This window comes from Herpailurus yagouaroundi, unplaced genomic scaffold (assembly GCF_014898765.1).
Source record: "Herpailurus yagouaroundi ecotype Mexico unplaced genomic scaffold, PumYag 160, whole genome shotgun sequence".
NCBI classification, from domain to species: Eukaryota; Metazoa; Chordata; class Mammalia; order Carnivora; family Felidae; genus Herpailurus; species Herpailurus yagouaroundi.
In genome coordinates this window covers 9,571,022-9,594,681 of record NW_024412401.1, presented here as the reverse complement: position 1 = coordinate 9,594,681, position 23,660 = coordinate 9,571,022, and the positions used below count along the sequence as shown (strand labels likewise).

General features: G+C 38.1%; 1 long non-coding RNA gene across 2 annotated transcripts; it reads left to right on the top strand.

The window, feature by feature from the left end:
* Window positions 1–3,430: 3,430 nt before the first annotated feature.
* On the top strand, window positions 3,431–18,771 carry LOC121034521 (uncharacterized). 2 transcript variants are annotated; one of them, XR_005792478.1, is made up of 3 exons: window positions 3,431–3,531; window positions 4,314–4,412; window positions 18,565–18,771. It is a non-coding gene; the product is annotated as an uncharacterized LOC121034521 (long non-coding RNA). The 2 variants fall into 2 exon arrangements; XR_005792479.1 differs by lacking the exon at window positions 3,431–3,531 and adding an exon at window positions 3,616–3,711.
* The last annotated feature ends 4,889 nt before the right edge of the window (window positions 18,772–23,660 follow it).

The following is a 23,660-nucleotide window of genomic DNA, read 5'->3' as shown; positions in this document are numbered from 1 at the left end:
TATCTAGTTCAGAAACGTTTCCATCACCTCCAAAGGAAACCCTGTATATATTAGGCATACTCATTAAATACTCCCTGTCCCCAGGCCCTGACAACCACTAATCTCCTTTTGTCTATGGATTTACCTATTTTGCACATTTCATGTAAGTGGAAGCATACAATACGTTGCCTTTTATGCCTGGTTTCTTTCATTTAGCATAAGTGTTTGCAGTTCATGCATGTTGTAGCACATACCAGTACTTCATTCCTTTTTATAGCTGAATAGTATCCCACTGCTTACGCCATCTCATAATGAATGTTTGGGTTGTTTCCACCTTTTAGCTATAGCAAACAGTGCTATATTCACATATAAGTATTTGTTCAAATACTTGTTTTCAATTATTTTGGGTATATACCTAGGAGTGGAATTGTTGGATCATATAAATTTATGTTCACCTTTTTGAGGAACTGACAAACTGTTTCCACAGTAGCTGCACCATTAAACATTCCCACAACAATATACAAGGGTTCCAATATCTCCATACCCTCAATAACACTTGTTATTTTGGGATTTTTTAGAAGCCATCTAGTGGGTATGAAGTGGTATCTAATTATAGATTTCATTTGCATTTCCTTAATGACTACAGATGTTGAGCATTTTTTGTTTTTATTGGCGATTTGCATATTTTCTTAGGAGAAATGTCTATTCAAGTCCTTTGCCCATTTTTAAATTGAGTTTTTAAATTTTTGTTAAGTTCTAGGAGTTCGTTGTATATTATGGATACTAGACCTTTATCAAATATATCACTTATAAATATTTTCTCTCATTGTGTGCTGACACTTTGTGTCTTTTGATGCACAAAAGACTTTAATTTTGATTAAGTGTAATCAATCTTGTTTTTCTTTTGTTGTGCTTTTAGTGCCATGTCTAGGAATCCATGGACAAATCCAAGGTCATAAAGATTTACCTCTATGTTTTCTTCTATGACTTTTACAGCTTTATATCTTGTATCTAGGTCTTTGATCCATTTTTGGTTTTTGTTTGTTTTGTTTTCTTGGAGTCTTTTTTTTTTTTTTTTTTTTTTGCATATAATACAAGGTAGGGCTCTAACTTCATTTTTTCGTGTGGGTATCCAATTGTCCCAGCATCATTTGTTAAAGCAGCTGTTCTTTGCTAATTGAATGATCTGGGATCTGTGTCAAAAATCAATTGACTATACAGATATTAGTTTATTTCTAGACTCTCAATTCTATTCCATTGAGATATATGTCTATCTTTATGTCAATTCTACACTATTTTGATTACTGTAACTTTGTGGTTACTATGTTTTGAAATTGGGAAATGTGAGTACTCTTTTTTTCTTTTTCAAAATAATTTTAATCTGTTTTAAGCTTGTGTCTGGGGTCCCTCGCAATTCCATATACATTTATGGATCAGCTTTTCCATTTCTACCAAAAAAAAAAAAAAAAGGCCACTGGGATTTTCATGGGGACTGCATTGTATATGTAGATCATTTTGGGTCCTATTGCCACCCTGAGAATATTAAGTCTTCTAATTCATAAACAAAGGATGTCTTTCCATTAATTTAGTCTTTAATTACAGCATTTTAAAAAAATTTCCAGTGCACAAGTATTGCAGGTATTCAGTTAAATTTAGTCCTATTTTATTATTTTTGAATCTACAGAAAACTGAATTGTTTTCTTAATTTTTGTGGTCATTACTAGTGTAAATACAAGTGATTTTGCTGTATTAGTCTTTTATTGAAGCTTCACTAAATTTATTAGCCCTAATAAAAGTAAATGAAAAATCTCCAGGATTTCCTATATGTGAGATTATAACATCCACAAAGAGGAAGTTTTACTTGTTTCTTTCCAATTTGGATGCCTCATTCCTTCTTTTTTTTTTTTTTTTTCTGTGCCTAATCGTTCAGGTTAAATTTTTCAGCACAATGTTGCTTATACCATTTTGAATAGAAGAAGCAGAAGCTGGCATTCTTTTCTTGTGCCTGATATCAGCAGGAAATCTTTTGGTCTTTCACCATTGATTATGATTATGATGTTAGTGGTAATTTTTTCATAAGTGCCATTAATCAGATTGAGGAAGTTCTGTTCATTCCTACTTTGTTGAATGTTTTATCATGAAAAAGTGTTGGATTTTGTCAAATTCTTTCTCTGCATCAATAGATTGTATGTTTTCCTTGATTCTATTAATATGATATATTACACTGATCCTTTTTGTATGTGGAACCCCTTGCATTCCTGAGATAAATGTCACTTGATCATGGTGGTTTGCAAGGATTTTCTTGAGGATTTTTTTTTTCATCTTTGACTTAATTTCTTGTATGTCTTTGCCTGGTTTTGGCATCAGGATAACGTTGGCCCCATGGAATGAGTTAGGAAGTGTTCACCATTCTAAGAAGAGAGAAGGACTGGTGTTAATTTTTCTTTAAACATTTGATACAATGCACTAGTGAAGCCATCTGCGCCTGGGCTTTTGTCAGGAGGTTTTTGACTACTGATTCAATTTATTTACTTGTTATAAGTCTATTTACATTTTCTTTTTTTCCCTTGAGTCAGTTTTGGTAGGTTATGTGTTTCCAGGGAATTTGTCTATTTTACTTAGGCTTGTCAGCATACATAATTCATAGTTTTAGAATCCCTTTTGTTCCTTTAATGTCGCTAGTAATGTCCCCATTATGCTGTGTTTAAGTCATCTTTTTCTTGATCAAGAGCTCAGTTGGTTGCTGTAAACCTGTGACTACTTTCCAGCGTTCCCACAAAGTCAATTCTGACGCTTATCTTCTTGACGTTTCTTTTTAGAGATGGGCTCTTGGAGCTTCCTACCCTGTTATTTGCACCGATGCACTTCTACTTTTTGTTTTCTATTAGAGTAGAATGGCCAACTGCCTCTGAAACGCGAAGTTCCTTCCCCCGTACATCCCGCCTGACTGGGATTCGGTTCCCCACTCCTGGCCTTCCCACCATCTGGGTATCTGTTCTCCACCATTTCTTTGAACCTCTCTAGCTCTAACACTAAGCTATGTCCCTCCAAATGTTTTCCACTCTCCCTCCTCCTCACGCTCCCCACCAGCACCCCCCACGCCCCCCCCCCCCCCCCCCCGCTCCTTCTGATTGTAGGAGCTCGCCCTTCATTGCTTAACCCTCCCGCGCGCGCGCGCGCACGCGCACGCGCACAACACACACACACACACACACACACACACACACACACACACACACACACACACGTGTGTCACTCTCTTACCCTTAGCCAGCAGGCTCCGCTGTGGTGAGGGCGCCTCAGAGACTGCACTGGCGCCGACTCGAAGGCCCCAGAGCCTCTCTCTGACAGGACGGCGCTTCCCTCCCCGGCTCCCCGGGGGGGAACCCCGGGCTCGCGGAGGCTCCACGTGAGCGCTCCCCCCACGCCGAGCGCGCGCACGCCTGCCCGCCAGCGCCTTCGCGGAGGGATCTGGGAGTGAAGCGCCGGGCCGGGCGCGGGTCGCACAGGTGCTTCGGCCGGACGCGAAACGGCTTTCAGTGGTTAGAAAGAGTAAGGGAGAAAGAGAAAAGGGAGGGTGCGAGAACGGGAGCGGAAGAAGAGAGAGGGAGGGGTATCATCAAGACGGTCCGAGCGCGGCGAGGGGGTAGGACGGCCGCTCAGCTCCGCGACAGGGTTTTCCCTTGGTAACGGACCAAACGACCGAGTCAAGCAGCCGTGGGCTGTATGGTGGTGAGGGGTAGGGAATAACGATAAAAAATAGAAAAGGCGCCGCCAGACTGCAGCATTTTCAAGCTTGGGTTGGAGCGCAGCCCAGGTCCCGCGAACTGGGAACCGGGAAGGCGGTAGTGGACGCTGCCGCGTCTCGAGACGGAAAGCGGCCGTGAGCCTCCCTGGGCCCCGCTCACCCCCGGGCCGGCCTTCGGGAAGGGCTTGCACCCCACCTCTTGCACCTCCTGTCAGGCCTCGAATACGTGGTTTAGGCAACAGCGTTCAAGTAATAAGCAAATAAGCATATATATTTTTAAGTGAATATTATTATGACCTCACTTTTTTCCGGAGTTGAGCTGCTTTGAATTGTCTTGAAACGGTTTAGTAGTTTTCTGAATTCTCAAGTGTCTTTTCATCAGATAGCGGACGCAGTAATTCGGTGTTGCCGCAGCCCTAGCCGTCGATAAGAGGACTTTTTCGAGAGGCTGCAGCCAAGGAACGAGACTGAGAAAGTCGCTCTTAAACGTTTTCTGTCTACCGACTACTCTCTGAGATTAAGTTCTCTTTAAAGTATTTCTGAACATTTTGAGAATAATCAGCTCCTAACCTTTGTCTCCATTTAGATGGATGATGTAGCTGCCCCACTTCCTACTTGCACTCTTGTTTACTGGAAAAATGCATGGGAGATCTGTGGAGGCGGTAAAGCGAGGAGTTCTGACTCTGTGAGTAAGCTTGCCATTCCCTAATTCATTCAATCAATAATCACTGAGCGCTTCTTGTATGCCAGGCACTGTGCTAGGCAATAGAAGTAAAGGGCTCATCATCCCGAAAGAAAAAAAAAATAATAATAACAAAACAGGAGGTACTGTAGGTGTTCTTAAATCTTCCCATGTTTTGTTCTAGTTATCTCCTGAGGGAGTCCTTCCTTTCCATGGCAGGGGGAGAACAATATTAACTGACTAAAACCATACCTGTTCCCCAACCAAGCCAGTCTTTCTTGATTCGGTAAAGAGCACCAAAAATATTTTTTTAATTTTTTTAACGTTTATTTATTTTTGAGACAGAGAGAGACAGAGCATGAATGGGGGGGGGGGGGTCAGAGAGAGAGAGGGAGACACAGACTCTGAAACAGGCTCCAGGCTCTGAGCTGTCAGCACAGAGCCCCCTGCGGGGCTTGAACTCAGGAACTGCGAGATCATGACCTGAGCCGAAGTCGGACGCTTAACCGACTGCGCCACCCAGGCGCCCCAAAAATATTTTTTAATAAGAGAACAATTCACCATATTAGCCTACCTAGAAGAAGCTGGTGATGGTATTTTTTCTTTATTGGAGGTGAGGAGGGAGAAAGGGAGAGAGAGAAATAGTGTTCCTCTCATTATAAATCATTTAATGGAATGATTTTTGTTGTTGTCAATGACTCACGTGTGAAAACTGTTGCTATAGATGAAATTTGAAGTTAGCAATCTGGGAAGTAAATCTTGAGTCCTTCTACCTACCAGCTTCTAAAGTAACCAAGTCTGATAAATTGCTACATGATTTTAAAGCTGTTTTAACATGTAAAAAAAAAATGTATTGGTTGCCATACTCTTAAGCTTTAGATAGGAACAGCAAGGCAAAATAGGTTTGGTTTTTACAAATCAAGGAATCTCTATAGATAGGAAGCTGAGAAAATGACTTTGCAGGAAGCTAAACAATAATCAAATAAAATGTTTCCCTAAGGACCCTTGAGATGAGATTGATGAGAGGAGGGAAGAGAGAAATGGGGAATGTCTCTCTTTTTGACAGAAAAAGTCCCTGAAGTAAATAGTTCTTAGAAAGGGACACTTGTCCACTGGGTCCACCGTGGAACCAGAGGTACCATCAGAAAGTGAGCCAGGGTTGTGAGGGGCCAGTCAGCTCCAAAGCAGAGTTATCTTTTATAGGAAGAGCAGAGTTAATAATTTCCATGTCTGTCTTATATGAAGTAGATCAATCATGTAGAAACCAAAAGAGAAGGGAATTGATTTCACAGTTTCAGTTAGAAGGTAGTACCGTTACAGGAAACCAACCCCTGAACAAGGCTAAAAAAACCTAAATTTGGGTGACGAGTGTATGTAAATAAGACCAATTTTCCTTTTTCCTTTTCTTTCTTTTCCTCTTGTACAAAGTGTTTCCATAATGTTGAAAAGGGCGTGGAGGGGTGCCTGGGTGGCGCAGTCGGTTAGGCGTCCGACTTCAACCAGGTCTCGATCTCGCGGTCCGTGAGTTCGAGCCCTGCGTCAGGCTCTGGGCTGATGGCTCAGAGCCTGGAGCCTGTTTCCGATTCTGTGTCTCCCTCTCTCTCTGCCCCTTCCCTGTTCATGCTCTGTCTCTCTCTGTCCCAAAAATAAATAAACGTTGAAAAAAAAAAAAAGAAAAGGGCGTGGATAAATATTGCTGAGGGGAATAAAATTACATAAAATCCACAGAGAAAAATTAGCAATATCGATGAAAAATTTAAAGGGACATCTCTTCGATTAATTCCACCTCTAGAAACGATTCTGCAGATATATTTGCACATGTGCAAAATGGCCCATGTGTAAGAATAGTAACTGTAGTTTTGTAATGACACAAGAGATGAGACTATTTCAATGGCTATAAATGGAGAGGGATCAATTAAATTATGAGGCTTCCCTAAAATTAATAATATATAGCTATTAAACAATGCAGCAGATCTGGCAAAAATATAGTGATTTTCAAGATACGTTGTTGAGGGGAAAAAAGGGTATAGGATAATGTGTGTAAAATAATTCAACTTAAATTTTAAAACTTTTTTTTTTTTCAACGTTTATTTATTTTTGGGACAGAGAGAGACAGAGCATGAACGGGGGAGGGTCAGAGACAGAGGGAGACACAGAATCGGAAACAGGCTCCAGGCTCTGAGCCATCAGCCCAGAGCCCGACGCGGGGCTCGAACTCACGGACCGCGAGATCGTGACCTGGCTGAAGTCGGACGCTTAACCGACTGCGCCACCCAGGCGCCCCACAACTTAAATTTTAAAAATATTTGTGTATACATAGAATATTTCTGGAAAGACATGCAAAATGTTGTTGACTGTTGCCTCAAGGGAAGGATGTAGGTATCCGAGGGCTGTGTGGAGGGAAATTTATTTTGTACAGAACACAATTTGCTACCAGTTTTAAAAACAAGTGTTTGAACTATGTAATACAAATAAATAACTAATAACATAAGCCAAGCACTGGTAGCAGGAAGTCTTTCTAGAACTTACCACATTCTATTTCGTAAGAATTCTGCAACTGTCAAAATTGCATTAACAGGAAGAGAAAAAAGAAACCATTAGGATAAGTGATTCAGTTAGGCCTTATCTAAGCCTTAGTTTCCTCATTTGTAAAATGGGTACAAGGGTAACTATTTTGCAGAGTTGTTGTCTGGATTAGACATAAAGTCTATGAATTATTATAATAGTAGTACACACACACACACACACACACACACACACTCCTCTGACTCAGGCCTTCAGTTTCCCCAGTGTAATTCCCAGAAAAAGATCAAGCTGGGCCTGAAACAGGAAGAATTTTTTTTCTCACCAGCACAGCATTTAGCACTAGTAGTAACTCCCATCCCCTTGGATTTCATTTACTAAATGGGAAAATGGATCCCGGGATACCATGATGACCAAGACAAAACTCTGTGCTTTCAACAGTATTATGCAGTTTATACATAAGTGGATTTGCATTCAAATAATAGAGAACAAAACTAGTATTTCCCTTTGCTGTTACTCTTCTCCCCGGAGATTAATTGCTGATATCGTCGTAAAGGTGAGGGAGATCCTTTATGACTTATGGTTTTGTTTGATGCATGTTGTTTCCCCCCTTCATTAGCATCATAAAGTATACACTGGCTAAAATATCAATATGTCTTAGAGGTTTTTCACAGGTCATAAAGATTCTTCCCTATTCTTTTAAACTGTTGCAGGTAGCCTAGTGTATGGATAAATGTGCCATTTATTTAATCATTTATCTGTTGATGGACATTTAAGTTTTCAATTTTTACTAGTATAAAATGCCCAAAAGAGCATGGTTATACATATATCTGTTTCGTATATTCAAACCCATATTTTTTTCTTTCTTTTTTTTCCTCTGAGGCTATTAATCTTGGTTATAAACATTACAAATGTTGTCTGCCAGCTTGTTGCTTGTATTATTACTTTGTATATGGTATCATTCAACCTACAGAATTAAATTTTTTGATGGAAATAAATGTACCAACCATTATTTTAAAAAGATGTTTTTCTTACAACTTTGTTTTCTTGTTTAAGGTCTTTTACACACCCAAGATTATATGCACATATTCTCCTATATATTCTGTTAGTATTTGAAATTTACATATTTTATCAACCTGGAATTTATTTTCAGTGTATGTCAAGTTGTAGTAGGCAGTATAGTGCTCCTCCACACAAGATGTCCGTGTCCCAATCTCCAGAACCTGTGAATATGTTAGGATACAGTATGCAAAATGAAATTAAGGTTGGAAATGAAATTAAGGTTGGAGATGAAATTAAGGTGGTAATCAGCAGACCTTGTGATGATGTATTAGTTTCCTATTGCTGCTATGACAAACCACCATAAATTTAGTAACTTTAAAACAACGCAAATTTCTCCTGAAAGTCAGAAGTCTTCTTCTGAAAGTCAGAAGGCCAAATGAAATAAGTTTCACTGGGCTGGGGTGAAAATGTAGGGCTGATTCTTTTTGGAGGCTCTGAGGGGAAAGCCTGATACCTTCTTTTTTTCATCTTGTAGTGGCCACTTGTATTCCTTGACCTGCAGCCCTCTCTTCTACCTTCAAAGCCTGTCTCTCTAATCTCTGCTTCTGTCATCATATCTCCTTCACCTTCCTGTTGTCAAATCTCTGTCACACTTATAAGGACACTTGTGATTACATTTAGGGCTCATCCAGATAATCCAGGATAATTTCCTCATTTCAAGATCCTTAATTATGTATGCAAAGTCCCTTTTTCCATATAAAGTAACAATCATAGGTTCCAGGAACTCAGGCCCAGATATTTTGGGGGACATTATTCAGTCTGCCATATATAGAGTGATTATTTTGGATTATCCAGATGGGCCCAAAGTATCACAATTCTTATAAATAAAAGAGGGAGGCAGAACAAAGAGAACCTGAGACATAGCATTGTGAAAAAGACACAGCCTGATGTTGCTGGCTTTCAAGATAGAAGGAGGGTGTAATAAACCAAGGAATGTGGGTGACCTCTAGAGAGTGGAAAAGGCAAGAAACAATTATCCCCTAGTGCCTCCATAGCCATGTTAACACATTAGTTCTAACCCAGTAAGACCCATCTTAGAAGTTTTTTTTAAAAACCTTAATTTTAGTAAGAACATTTAACATGAAATTTACCCTCTTAAAATTTTAAGTATACAATACAGTATTGTTAACTATAGGTATAATGTTGTACAGCAGATCTCTAGAACTTATTCATCTTGCTTAACTGAAACTTTATGGATATTGATTAATAACTTACATTTTCAGGGTACTTGGGTGGCTTGGTTGGGTGTCCAACTTTGGCTCAGGTCATTATGCCATGGCTCATGGGTTTGAGCTCTGCATCGGGCTCTATGCGAACAGCTCAGAACCTGGAGCCTGCTTTGGATTCTGTGTCTCCCTGTGTCTCTGCCCCTCCCCACTCACGCTCTGTCTCTCAAAACTGAAAAAAAATTACAAATTTTTTTAAAAATAATAATTCACATTTTCCCCTTTCTCCAGCCCCTGGAAACCACATTACATATTTTGATTCTATGAATTTGACTTTTTTAGATACCTCATGTAAGTGAAATCATGCAATTTTTCTTTCTGTGACTGGTTCATTCCACTTAGCATAATGTCTTCAAGGTTCATCCATGTTGTTGCATATGACAGAATTTTCTTCTTTTTTAAGGCTTTTCTTTATTTCTTTATTCATTATTTCTTTATTCATCTGTCAATGAACATTTATGTTGTTTTCACATCTTGGCAATTGTGAATGGTTCTGTAATGAACATGGGAATGCTAATATTTTTTAAGATTCTCTTTCAATTTTTTTGGATAAATATCCAGAAGTGGGATTGCTGGATCATATTTTTATTTAAAATTTTAATCTCCATTCTGTTTACCATAGTGGTTACACAATTTTGCATTCCCACCAGCAGTGCACAAGGGTTCCAATTTCTCTATATCCTCACCAACATTTGTAGGTTTTTTGTTTTTTTTTTGTTTTTATAATAGCCATTCTTAAAATGTGAAGTGATATTTTATTGTTTTTTGATTTGCATTCCCTAATAATTAGTGATATTGGAGCATTTTTCATATACCCGATAGCTATTTATTTATATTTCTTTTTTTGAGAAATGTCTGTTAACTCCTTAGCTCATTTTTAAATCAGGTTTTGGTTTTTTTGCTATTGAGCTGTAGGAGTTCCTTATATATTTTGGATATTAACCCCTTACCAGATATATGGTTTGCACATATTTTCTCACATTCCACAATTTCCCTCTTCACTCTGCTAATTGTTTTCATTGCTGTACAGAAGCTTTTTAGTTTGATGCAGTCCCACTTGACTGCGATGCCTTTAGCTTTGTTCTTTCTCAAGATGGTTTGGCTATTCTGTGTCCTTTGGGATTCTATATGAATTTTAGGATTTTTTTTCTGTTTCTGAAAAAAAAAAGCCATAGGATTTTGATAGGGAATGCTTTGAAATGGTAGGTCACTTTGTGGACCTTTTATCCACTGTGTGGATCTTTTAATAATATTAGTTCTTCCAATCCATGAACATAGGATGTCTTTCCATTAATTTATGTCTTCTTTAATGTCATTTATCAACTTTTTTTTTTTCAACGTTTATTTATTTTTGCGACAGAGAGAGACAGAGCATGAACGGGGGAGGGGCAGAGAGAGAGGGAGACACAGAATCGGAAACAGGCTCCAGGCTCTGAGCCATCAGCCCAGAGCCTGACGCGGGGCTCGAACTCACGGACCGCGACATCGTGACCTGGCTGAAGTCGGACGCTTAACCGACTGCGCCACCCAGGCGCCCCTAAACTTTTTAAAGTAGTCTCCATGCCCAGTGTGGGGCTTAAACTAATGACCCTGAGATCAAGGGCCGTATGCTCTACTGGCTGAGCCAGCCAGGCACCCCTCATTTATTGAAGTTTTGAAGCATTCGGTATACAAGTCTTTCACCTCATTAGTGAAGTTTATTTCAAAGCATTTTGTTATGTTTAATGCTATTGCAAATGGGACTTTTATTTCTGCATAGTTCATTGTTAGTGTATAGAAACACAATTGATTTTCTATATTGACTTTGTATTATAACACTTTACTGAATTAATGTATTAGTTCTTACAGGTTTTTTTTAAGTCTTTAGAGTTTTCCACATGTAAGATTATGCCATTTGTGGAGATAATTTTACTTCTTCCTTTCTAATTTGGTTGCCTTTTACTTTATTTTCTTGTCTAATTGCAATGGCTAGGACTTCCAGTACTACATTGAACTGAAGTGGAAAGAATAGGCATCCCTGCTGATTTTTCAGTTTCAAGAACGGCTTTCCATTTTTCACTGTTCAGTATGATGTTAATTGCAGGCTTTTCATATATGGTCATTATTATGTTAGGGTAATTTCTTTCAGTTCCTACTTTATTGACTGTTTTATCATGAAAGGATGTTGAATTTTGTCAAATGTTTTGTCTGTTATCTATTGAAATAATTACTGTGGATAGTGTTTTTGTTACTAATTTAATCTTTTATTGTAGATCTGTTCAGATTATCTTCTGCTTGAGTCATTTTAGAAATTTGTGTGTTTCCAGGACTTTGCCTACTTTATTTAGGCTAATTTGCTCATACAATTGCTCATAGTATCCTTTTATAATCCTTTTTATTTATTTATTTATTTTTTTTACATTTATTTTTGAGACAGAGAGAGACAGAGCATGAACAGGGGAGGGGCAGACAGAGAGGGAGACACAGAACTGGAAGCAGGCTCCAGACTCTGAGCCATCAGCCCAGAGCCCGACGCGGGGCTCGAACTCACGATCTGTGAGATCGTGACCTGAGCTGAAGTCAGATGCTTAACCGACAGAGCCACCCAGGCGCCCCAATCCTTTTTATTTCTATAAGAAGAGTAGGAGTGTCTCATCTTTCATTTCTAATTCCAGCAGTTTGAATGCCATCTCTTTTGTCTTTGTTAATCAAGCTAAAGTTTTATCAATTTTGTTGCTCTTTAAGAAAATAAGCTTTTTAATTGATTTTCTATATTTTTAAATTTTGTTTTATTAATTTCCACTCTGATCTGCTATTTACTTTCTTCTTCTTGCTTTAGGTTTATTTTGCTCTTCTTTTTCCAGTATTTTAAAGTGGAAAGTTAGGTTTTTGGTTTGGGATCTTTCTTTTCTTTTTGAAATGTTTCTGTGAACACTGCTTTTGCTACATCCCTTAAGTTTTGGTGTGTGTCTCCATTTTTATTCATCTCAACTTTGAGATGTTTTTGAGATTTTTAAAGTTCCCTTTTGATTTTTTCTTTGACCTATTGATTATTTAGAAGTGTGTTGTTTGATATCTTATGTTTCTGAATTTTTCACTTTCCTGTCTGTGGTTGATTCCTAATGTTGAAAAACATATCTTTATATCATTTCTATCCTTTTAATTTTTTAATGATTTCTATTCTATATACTTTATTAAAACAATCCTTTAATTATTTCTACTATACTTTAAATTCATTGAGTTTTGTATTATGGTCTATGATCTATTCTGGAGAATAGCTCATATACACTTGGGAAGAGTATGTATTCTGTTCCTGTTTTGAGGACCATTGTATAAATGGTTGATTTATAGTGTTGCCCAAATCCTCTATTTCCTTGTTGATCTTCTGGCTAGTTTAATTGTTCTATCTATTATTGGAAGTGGGGTATTGAAATCTTAAACTATTATTAAGTTCTTATTATTAAACTATTATTAAGTTCTTTATTTTAATTCCAGTACAGTTAACATACAATGTTATATTAGTTTCAGGTATACAAATAGTGATTCAACAGTTCTATACATTACTCAGTGCTCATCATGGTAAGTGTACTCTATTCCCCTTCGCTTATTCCACCTATCTCTCCAGAACATTTTTAGTGTTTATTTGTTTTTGGGAGAGAGAGACAGAGCATGAGCAGGGGAAGGGCAGAGAGAGAGGGAGACACAGAACTCAAAGTGGGCTCCAGGCCCTGCACTGTCAGCACAGCCTGACGCAGGGCACGAACTTACGAACCGTGAGATCATGACCAGAGCTGAAGTCGGATGCTCAACCGCCTGAGCCACCCAGAAGCCCCGTTTAGAACCTTTTTAATGTCTGCTTTTTCTGATGTTATAGCCACTCCAGCTTATTTGTTGTTGCTCTTTGCATAATGCACCGCTTTCCGTTCATTTGCTTCAAGTCTTTGTATTTTGAATCTAAAATGTGTCTCCCGTAGACAGCATAGAGTGGATCTTTAATGCACTGACAATCTCCGCCTTTTAATCAAATTATTTAATATAGTCACATTTAATGTTATTGATATATTTGGATTTATATCTGCCATTTTCTTTATGTTTTTGTATGTCTTACATCTTTTTAGTTCCTTTATTTCTTCTTTACTGCTCTTTTGCATTAAACTAATATTATCTGATGTACCATTTTAATTTTTAATAGTCTTTTATACTATATTTTTTTCAATTTTTATTTAAATTACAGTTAGTTAACATGTAGTATAATATTAATTTCAGGTGTATAATATAGTGATTCATCACTTCCATACAATCCCTGGTGCTCATCATATACTACATATTTTTTGAGTAAGTTTCTTACTGATTGCTCTAGGCTTACGATATACATCTTATCAGAATCAGCTTTATATTTATATTTATATTTATATTAATATTAATTTAATTCCAGTGAGATTTAGAAACATTACTGGTAAATAGCTCCATTCCCTTTCCTCTGTTTTCTGTTATTATTGGTATACATATTATATCTGTACGTTACAAACCCAATGCATGATTATAATTATATAATACTATGTCTTTTAGACAAGAAAGGAGAGCAAGTACATATTTATAGCTTTTCTTATATTAACCTTCTTATTTATAATTTCTGATTCTCTTTATTTATTCTTGCAGAATCAAGTCACCATTTGGCGTTATTTCCTTAGCCCAATATAACCCCCCCCCCATACCTTTTGTGCTGTTATTAGCAAACGTATTACATTTGTATGTATCATAGGTCCAAGAATACATTACATACATATTGATTTATACAGTTGCTTTTTAAATTGGGTAGGAGAAGAAAGGAGAAAAATGGATTTATGTTGTCTTTTTTATGATATAATTATCATTACCAGTGCTCTTTGTTTTTTAATAAGAATTTAATTACCATTGGGGGTCACTTACTTTCAGTCTGACTAACTTCCTTTAGAATTTCTTATAAGGAGGGTCTGCTAACAACAGATTCTCTTGTTCATCTGGGAATATCTTTCATTTACTTTTGTTTTTTAAAGATAGATTTGCTGAATATACGATTCTTGGTTAACAGTTTCTTACTTTGAGCACTTCAAATATATTATCCCATCGTTTCCTGGTCTCCATTGTTTCTGCTGCAGATGTCATATTTTAATAATTTTGAGGTTCCCTTGAAAATGAGTCATTTTCTTACTCCTGTCAATTTTCTCCCTGTGTTTTGTTCTTCCAGAATTTTTTTTAAGTTTATTTATTTTGAGAGAGAGAGAGAGAGAGAGAGAGAGAGCACGTACGAGCAGGGGAGGGGCAGAGAGAGAGGGAGAGAGATGGTGAGAGAGAGGGTGACAGTTTCCTCACTATCAATGCAGAGCTCAATGCAGGGCTCAGACTCACAAACCATGAGATCATGACCTGAGCCAAAATCAAGAATCAATGCTTAACCCACTGAGCCATCCAGGCACCCATGGTTCTTTCAGAATTTTTACTATGTTTTTATTTGTGGAACTTTGTGTTTTCCTACCTGGAGTTTGTTGAGCTACCTATATGTGTAGATTATTGTTTTTCAGTAAATTTGAGATGTTGTTCATCCATTATTTCTTCAAATATTGCTGCGCTTAATAGTGTCCATATTTCTCTGAAGCTCTGTTCATTTTTCTTCATTCGTTTCTCTCTCTGCTCTTCAGGTTGCATAATCTCTATTATCTTTATTCACATTTGCTAATTATTTCTCTTTTTAAAATTTTATTTATTTTGCGAGAGCATGAATGGGTTAGGGGTAGAGAGAGAGAGGGAGTGAGATTTCCAAGCAGGCTCGGTGCTGTCAGCTCAGAGCCTGGTGCAGAGGCTTCAGCTCAGGAACCATGAGGTCATGACCTGAGCAGAGTCAAGAGTTGGACACTCAACTGACTAAGCCGCCCAGGGCCCCACTACTAATTATTTCTTAATCACATCTACTGTTGAGCCTCTTCAATGAAGTTTTCACTTTAGTCATTGTACTTTTCCAGTCTAGAATTTCCATTTGATTCTTTTTTATAATTCCTATCTCTTTATTGATATTCTGTATTTGCTGAACATGTTCATCATTCCTTTTTAACTCTTTAGTCATGACTCCCTTTAGTTCTTTGAACATGTTTATAATGACTACTCTGAAGACTTTGTCAAATTTGACATCTGGTTACTCTGTAGGCAGTTAGGCACTTTCTGTTGTCTGCCTTTTTTTTCCCCCCAGGGTGCGGGTCATACTTTCCTGTTTCCTTGCATGACTAATCATTTTTGTTGGAATCTGGACATTTTAGATAATATATTTTGGCAACTCTGGGTACTGGTGCCTCCCCTCTTGTTGTTTGCTTGTTTATTTGTTTAGTAACATTATTTTAATAGAGTCTGTTTCTCCCTTGCACTGATAAGCTTCTGATATTGTTCTTCAGGGAGCATATCCTTGGGTTATATGCACAGTCACCCTGGGTTAATGATGGTTTTTTTCAAGGTTCTCTTTGGTTGTCTCTTTTCCTGATCATACCCAGTTGTTAAACTCTAATTGCTGGGTGATTTCTTTATGGCTTTCAATCAGTACCCTGGGGCATAAATTGCTCATCAACTAAACCAAAGAAATTCAGACTCCTTTGAAGGGATAGTTCTGGAAGGCAGTTATTAATATTTGTTCTGACCCTAGACAGTTTCCTGTAGCTATGTTCTTCCAGGTTCTCTCCTGCACACTAGCTGGCTCACAATTTAACTTATATGTCCAATGATTCTACCAATAGCATCCCAATTGCCCTTCAGTACTTCTTCCACTAGTAGTGAGACTAGTTTTAGGGGGCACCTTTAGGCTTAAACTTCTCCACACTCTCTTGCAAATAAAGTCATTTCCTTTAGGAAAAGCTTTATTGCCTACTCTCCCTCCAGGAAAAGTCTTGGAGTTATGGCTATGGACCTGGAAGCGAGGACAATGGCAAGCTTCTCTCTCAATGACATTCCCAGTTTAGGAGCTGAGTGCTCAGTGGTGGTGGTTAGGGGTGGGGTGGGCAGTATCTTCTGCTTTTTGTTTTTGTTTTGTTTTGGGTTTTTTTGCTTGATTCTCCCAGCATGTAGTCAACAGACTGGTGGAAAGATGATTGGGGTCCCAATATTCTCAGCAACACCACACCCAGGGTAGAGCTCCTTAGGGACTGGGTAGAAGAAAAACTCCACCTCTATGCTTGCCTATAACTTAGCCTCAGTAGCAGATCGGTGGGGGAAAGATGAGAAATACTGACTTCCTGCCCCTCCTGGGATGATAGCTTTCTAACTGGGAACTAGGGGAGATGAAACTGTGCTCTTGCCTGAGCCAGCCTAGAGTGAAGTTTCCATCTTGCTGAATTAGGAGGAAGGGGAAGCAGATTTCTCAGTTCAAATACCACAGACTGTCATGGTTCTTCACACATTTTAATAAATTCTCTTGAATGTGTGTTTATTCAGATGTGTGTACTTAACCATACTGAGCAATTTTAGCTGGTTGTTTTAAAATTGTTTTCACTGGGTTTGCTGGTGACTGAGTCTACGGAGTTCCTCAGGCTGTCATGCTGAGAGTCTGAGGAATGCTACCCATCTTTATTTCCTCTTTCTGGAACATGTATTCTCTTCAGTAAGATTTACATTGGAACTTCTGCCATGCTTTACATTTCAAGCTGTCATATTTTCCATCTCTTTATTTCTGTTATATTCTTTTCTGTGTAAGCTCTACACCCAATGCGAGGCTAGAATTCAACTCATAACCCCGAGATCAGGAGTCACATGCTATACCAACTGAGCCAACCAGGCGCCCCTATTTCTTTGTACATTCTGAGTTTATTTTCTTTAGTTCATAATCCATCTAACCAATTTTCTCTCCAACTCTGTCCAATATTCTGAGTTACTCTTGAATTTTTAATTTTATTTGAGTAATTTCATTTTGATTTTAATTCAGTTTTATTGAATTTTATTTTAGTTTTATTTATTAAAATTTTATATTTTAAATTTTCTTTAGTACTATTTAGTTCTTTTAAAAATCTGCCTGGCATTTTAAGATAGGGTCTCACTGACTTCGTGTATTTTCTCCTCCTATGGCTTTGTTTCTAATCATTTATCCAATATGTATTTCATAGTATATATCTGATCCATTCTTAAATTCTAAGGAATTTCTGTTTCTTGTTTACTAAGCTTTTTTGCCATGAATGACTTAAATTTTATGAAATGCTCTTTCTGTATATATATTAAGATATTTTTAATCTTAAACAGGGAGGCTGTCACCTTACATTTCATGTGTTTAAATGGAGGTAACTTTGAATCAGAATATCATTTTTTTGCAACCCAATTTAAATTAATGGATAGATGGGTCATCTGGGTGGCTCAGTTGGTTGAGCTGTCCAACTGGACTCTTGATTTCAGCTCAGGTCATGATCTCAAGGTCATGGGATTGAGCCCCATGTCCGGCTCTGCACTAAGCAGTGGAGCCTGCTTAAGATTCTCTTTCTCTTCCTATCTGTCTTCTCTCTCTCCTTCCCTCCTTCTGTACCTCTTCCCTCCTCACACACTCTAAAAAATGTTTTTAAATAAATTAATGGGTAGAGGCATTAAAAGCTGATGGCTACTAACATCCAAGAGAGATGAGACATTATGTGCCTCCTGATGAAAGAACATACCACCTCCTCTGAAGTAGCCTTGAGAAAAAAATCTATCTAGATTCAACTAATCAACTTAGAGGAAATCAGAAGACCAAGGATTATGTTAAACTACACTATGGAGATGCAGTTAATAGAATCTGGATTATATGAAACTCTCCAGGACAAACAACTGGCTTTCCTCACCAAGTAAACTGTAAGGAGAGAGAGCAGGAGAGAACACATGAAAGATGGGGAGGGAAAGGGAAAGCAAAAGAGCCAGCAAGAATGGGAGAGTGAACTCAGAGGTTAAAAGAAACATAAAATACATATAAACCAATTGCTATGTGTGGAACTTAACTGGATCCTGATTCAAATAAAGAATATGTAAAAAAAAAAAATGGCATTCAGGAGATATGTGAAGTTTTGAATATTCATTGCATATTTGATGTCACTAAGGAATTTTAATTTATTTTCAAATGTGTGCCAATGGCATTGTGCCTATCTTAAAAATAGTGATCTTTTAGATGTAACATTGAAATACTCATGGTTGAAATTATATAATGTATGTAAAATGCTTCAAAATAACATGTGATGAGTATAGTATAGAAGAAACATATAGGCTATGAGATGATAATTCTTGAGGCCAGGTAATAGATAAAGTTTCATTACTATTCTTTGTATTCTCTTATACATTTGGAATTGACTTTGCTATTACTTACTGCTTTAACCTTGTAATCTTGATTCTTACAGGGAAGGAATTTTGCTAAAGTGAGGTCAAAAAGAGCAGTTAACAAATGCATCATCACATTCCGATGTGTAGACTTTTTAAACCTGAATCATCTGTAAAGCTGAGGGCATCGTTTGAAAACACTGACAATTTCCTGTTAATTTTCCCTAAATGAAATCATCAAATGCATTTGTTTTTATTCTGAAAAAAATGTGCTTTGCTACAAAATACTTATGGAATCAAGCACACATCTCTTTTTTCGGTTCTGAAACACTTAAAATATTTCAGTGTCTGTACTTTTTCAAAAATCATTTTTTCAGGATCCTATTGATATCACAAGCTGTTCAGTTTTTGAGTGTTCAGTTTAAACTACTGATTGAGGCAAAACCAACAACTTTTTATTAGTTGCTCATTAAACGTAATAAGACATGGGCACCTTGGGAATGGCACCTAAATCAATCCATAATTTATAGAAACCTACAGTCTCCTTGGGAAGACAGATTACATGACAAGATGAACAAGAGAAATGTGTAAAAATAATTGTCAAGGCAACAGAATAAATTATATATATGTATTTTTTGTCAACTCAGAATTCAGTACCCAGAATTCCTAATTCCCTCCATCGTAAGTATTTTTTAACTGTATTAAACCTTGATTCACCCCCACCTCTGCTGAGATAACAAGGGGATATAAATGGGCAAAATAGAATGGGTAAAGGGCTCTAGTAACGTTAATTAAGGCACCAACATACTATCTGTAAATATAGTCTTTCCCTTCTTGAAAAACATGGACTTTTGGTTTCTGCCATGCCAGGACACTATGATCTTTATCCTGAATTGAACTGTTACAAGGAGCCAGACTCTAGTCCTAGGGAGAAGTGATTTGAAATGGAAATGGAAGCATCACTAAAATTTCAATAGGCAGAAGCATAATGGGTTTATACATTTCACAAATATATATAGTAATGCTTATGTGTCAGTCACTATGCTAACTGGACAATCAGGCAATTTAATACAGTGTGAACAGGGTGTTTGGGGAACACAAAAGGAAGGACAGCCAGCCAAGTGAGGCAAATGAAAGAGGGTGGTGGTGGAGCAGTCAGGTGGAGAGATAACAAAGGGCAGAAGTAAGAGGGGGTCCATCCTGCTTGGACCAGAAGTCTAAGAGCTGCTCTGATATGGCGGCCATTAGACACATGTGGCTGTCGAACACTTGAAATAAACTTACTTGACTGAGAAACAATTTGTAATTTTAGCACATAACTTAAATTTAAAAACTGATAGGTTTCTTTTTTTTTTTACTTTTATTTTTTTTTCAGTATATGAAATTTATTGTCAAATTGGTTTCCATACAACACCCAGTGCTCATCCCCAAAGGTGCCCTCCTCAATACCCATCATCCACCCTCCCCTCCCTCCCACCCCCCATCAACCCTCAGTTAAAAACTGATGTTTCAATATACTTGCAATGAGTATGTGGATCTACTTTTCCATAGTAAAATTTATAAAATTTAATAACAGATCAAATTACTTCTAATGAAAGTTTAGCATCTGATTTGAGATGTGCTGGTAAGTGTAAAATACACATCTGATTCCAAAGATTTAGTATTTGCAAAAGATGTGTAAAATTTTTTGACTTTTCACTACTGATTACATGTTGACATATTTTGGATAGAGTAAGTAAATATATTATTATAATTAATTGGCTTTTAAAAAATGTGGCTCCTAGATTTAAAATTACATATTGGCTCACATTATATTTCTAGGGATAGCACTAGTCTGTAGTGCTGTCAGGTGTGGGAGATAGAAAAGGCTGGAGTAGGCCAGAATATGTCAGGACATGCAGGGCTTTGCAAATTGTGATAATCAATAAGAAGCTGTACATTCAAAATAGTATTGGCTTGAAAGCCTACCAAGTGCCACTTCCTGGTCCCTTGGGATATCTATCAGTGAACAAGATTTCTGCCTTCACAGTGTGTACATTTCTAGGGAATGGGAGTGGAAGTTATCAAAAATCAAACAAACACAAATAAATATTAGATTTGTTGGGAGGTGTTAATAGCTTATGAAAGAAAAAAATTGAGTCATGTGGGAATGGGCAGGAGGGCAGGGGCTGTGGAGTGAGAATCATTGCCCTCCATTAAAATAGGATGTTGGGTTGATGCACTGTGATTTTTGAGCAGAGATTGGAAGGTGATAGAGTGAACCACGTGGTTATCTAGAAGTTTTTCAAGTATTAGGAATATAAAGCAAATATTCTGGTATTAAAGGCAGGAGAGGGCCTGATCTGCTCCAGGAAAAGCAAGGCCGGTGGTACAGAGGATGGTAGTTAGGAAGTCAGAGATGAGGGACATGTGCAGATTCCATGAGGACTCGTGGACTATTGTGAGGATTTGGGCTCTTATTCTGAGTGAAAGAGAGTTTGAGCAAAGGAATGACTCATGTTTTACAAGGATCATTCTGGATCCTGGGTTGCTGTATGGGACTAGAGAAGAAGAAAAGAGGACCAGTTAGAGCACCCAGGTGAGAGGTGAGTGGCTCAGACCAGGGTAGAGGTAGTAGCTGTTGTGAGGGTGTCAGTTTCTGGATATATTTTGGATGGTAGAATGAATAAATATCTTCCTGGTGTGAATGTGGGTTTTGAAGAGTTCAGGATAACTCCATGATTTTGGTCTGAGGGACCAGAGCCATAAAACTGCCAACTACCAAGAGATGGCAGAGATTTGGTGGCGGCGAGGGTGGGGGTGGAGATGGGAAACAGTCACTGAGGAATGAGTGAAGATAGAGAAGTCCAAGAATTGAGCCCTGGGGCAGGGAACATTAAAAGATCTGAGAGAACAGCAGGAATCAGAAAAGAAGATTGAGTAGCAACCATTGAGGTAGAAGGAAAACTGACTGTAGCATCCTTGGAAGCCATGTGAGGAATATTTATCACGGAGGAGGGACAGATGAAATCTATCAAATGCGGCTGATAGAAAAAGAAAGATGAAATCTTAGAACTGACTGATTTAGTAAGGAGGTGACCTTGAAAATGGTGGTAGTGGTGGTGCTGAAAGTAGAGTGCTGGAAAAGCTAGATTCGAGTGAGCTGAAGAAAGGAGGAATTGGAGACAGAATAGATCTTTGGGGGTTATATTCCAATGAAAGGCAAAGCAGTAAGACAAACAGCATACTGGATTGTGGCCAAGAATTCTTTTTTAATGGGAGAAAGTAACAGCATTATTTGTGTGCAGAGAGAAATGATGCAAAGAGGGAACATTTGAGCATGGAGAGATGGGCAACCACTAGAGTGAGGTCTTTGACCAGGTCAGAATTACACAGGAATGATCAGATTTTCATATATGCAAATATTCACTGAACTTGTGCCAAGCATAAGGAACTGAGGATTCCAGTGAAAAAGACACAGTTCCTGCTTTTATGTAGGTTTATCAAAGAGTGAGGGAGATAGGGAAGTCCTTAACTGAATGATAGCCCTTTATATATTGGGAATTCTCAAAGTTTTCCCTTCAATGGTTAGAAATTCTCAATTCCTTTAACCACTACTTATGTGGCATGGTCTTTCCAATCCTCACACCTTCCTAAACTGGTGCTTTTTAGATGGTCAGTGTTCTCCTAAAAATGTTGTGCCCAGAACTGTGTTCCAGACATGATTTAACAGAATTCAATGTCAAACTAAGAGATTATTTTATTTTACAAAGCCAGGTCTCCTCTAGAGTCCACTCCTTAAAAGGTATCAATTTAAGGGGCACCTGGGTGATTCAATGGGTTAAAGTATCCAACTCTTGATTTTGGCTCAAGTCATGACCTCACAGTTTGGGAGTTTAAGTCCCGCACTGGGGTTTCAGACTGACCGTGTGGGGCCTGCTTAGGATTCTCCCCCCCACCTTCCCTCTGCCCCTCCTGCACATGCTTTCTCTCAAAATAAATAAACTTTTTTTTAAAGGTATCAATTTAAGAGAGTAGATGCTTACAGTAAAAAGCTCAAACAGTGCAGAAAGACATGAAGTACACAGTAGATCTCTTGATTCATACCTCAGAGGTTATCACCAAGCTTCTTACCAGAAACTTTCTATGAACATAAAGCATAAATACACTATCCACACATCCAGTATTTTTCTGACTTCCACTTGTAACAGACATCATTCCATTCTGGTGCATAAAGATACACATCATTTATTTGAGCTGATGTATCTTATTTAGATGCCCCCACTCCTTTGAGAATTTTAGCCATTCCTAAGCTTTTGCCTACTATAAACAACTCCAGAATGCACTCAGGCTAACTTGCAAAACATGTCAGGTTTCAAATATAACCCTGGTATTCCACCCTTCTCCTTTTTTGGTTAACACTCTACATATGAAAGATTCTGGTTTATCCACAAAATCATGAAAAACAATGCAAAACAATGCATTGTCAATAAAGTTTTTAAGTAGATGCAAATGCACAAATCAGTAACTTGGCACTCTTCCAGAGGGTTAAGTCACTATGCTACAACTTTTCCATTATGCCCATAACCTTCACTAGGGAAACTGAAAAGTATTTCAAAACTGACCAATGTGTTCCCTTAATTTTGTAGCAAAAAAAAAAAAAAAAAAAAAAAAAAAAAAAAAAATCATGTAAAAAACACCCCATGAACAAAGTGAACAAAGTACTTAAGAATAAGGTATAAGCTAGGGCACGTGGGTGGCTCATGTGGTTAAGCATCTGACTTTTGATCTCAACTCAGGTCATGATCTCATTGTTCCTGAGTTTCAGCCCTGCGTCTGCCTCTGCACTGATGGCTAGGAGCCTGCTTGGGATTCTAGCTCTACCTCTCTCTGCCCCTCTCCTGCTCGTGCATGTGCGTGCTATTTCTCAAAATAAGTAAACTTTAATTTTTTTAATGTTTATTTTTTGAGAGAGAGAGAGAGAGAGAGAGAGAGAGAGCGCGAGCAGGGGAAGGGCAGAGAGAGAGAGAGGGAGACAGAGGATCTGAAGCAGGCTCCAGGCTCCAGCTGTCTGCACAGAGCCCTATGTGAAGCTTGAATCCCTGAAACCACGAGATCATGACCTAAGCTGAAGTCGGACGCTTAACCAACGGAGCCACCCAGGTGCCCCAAAATAAATAAACTTAAAATGCCCCCC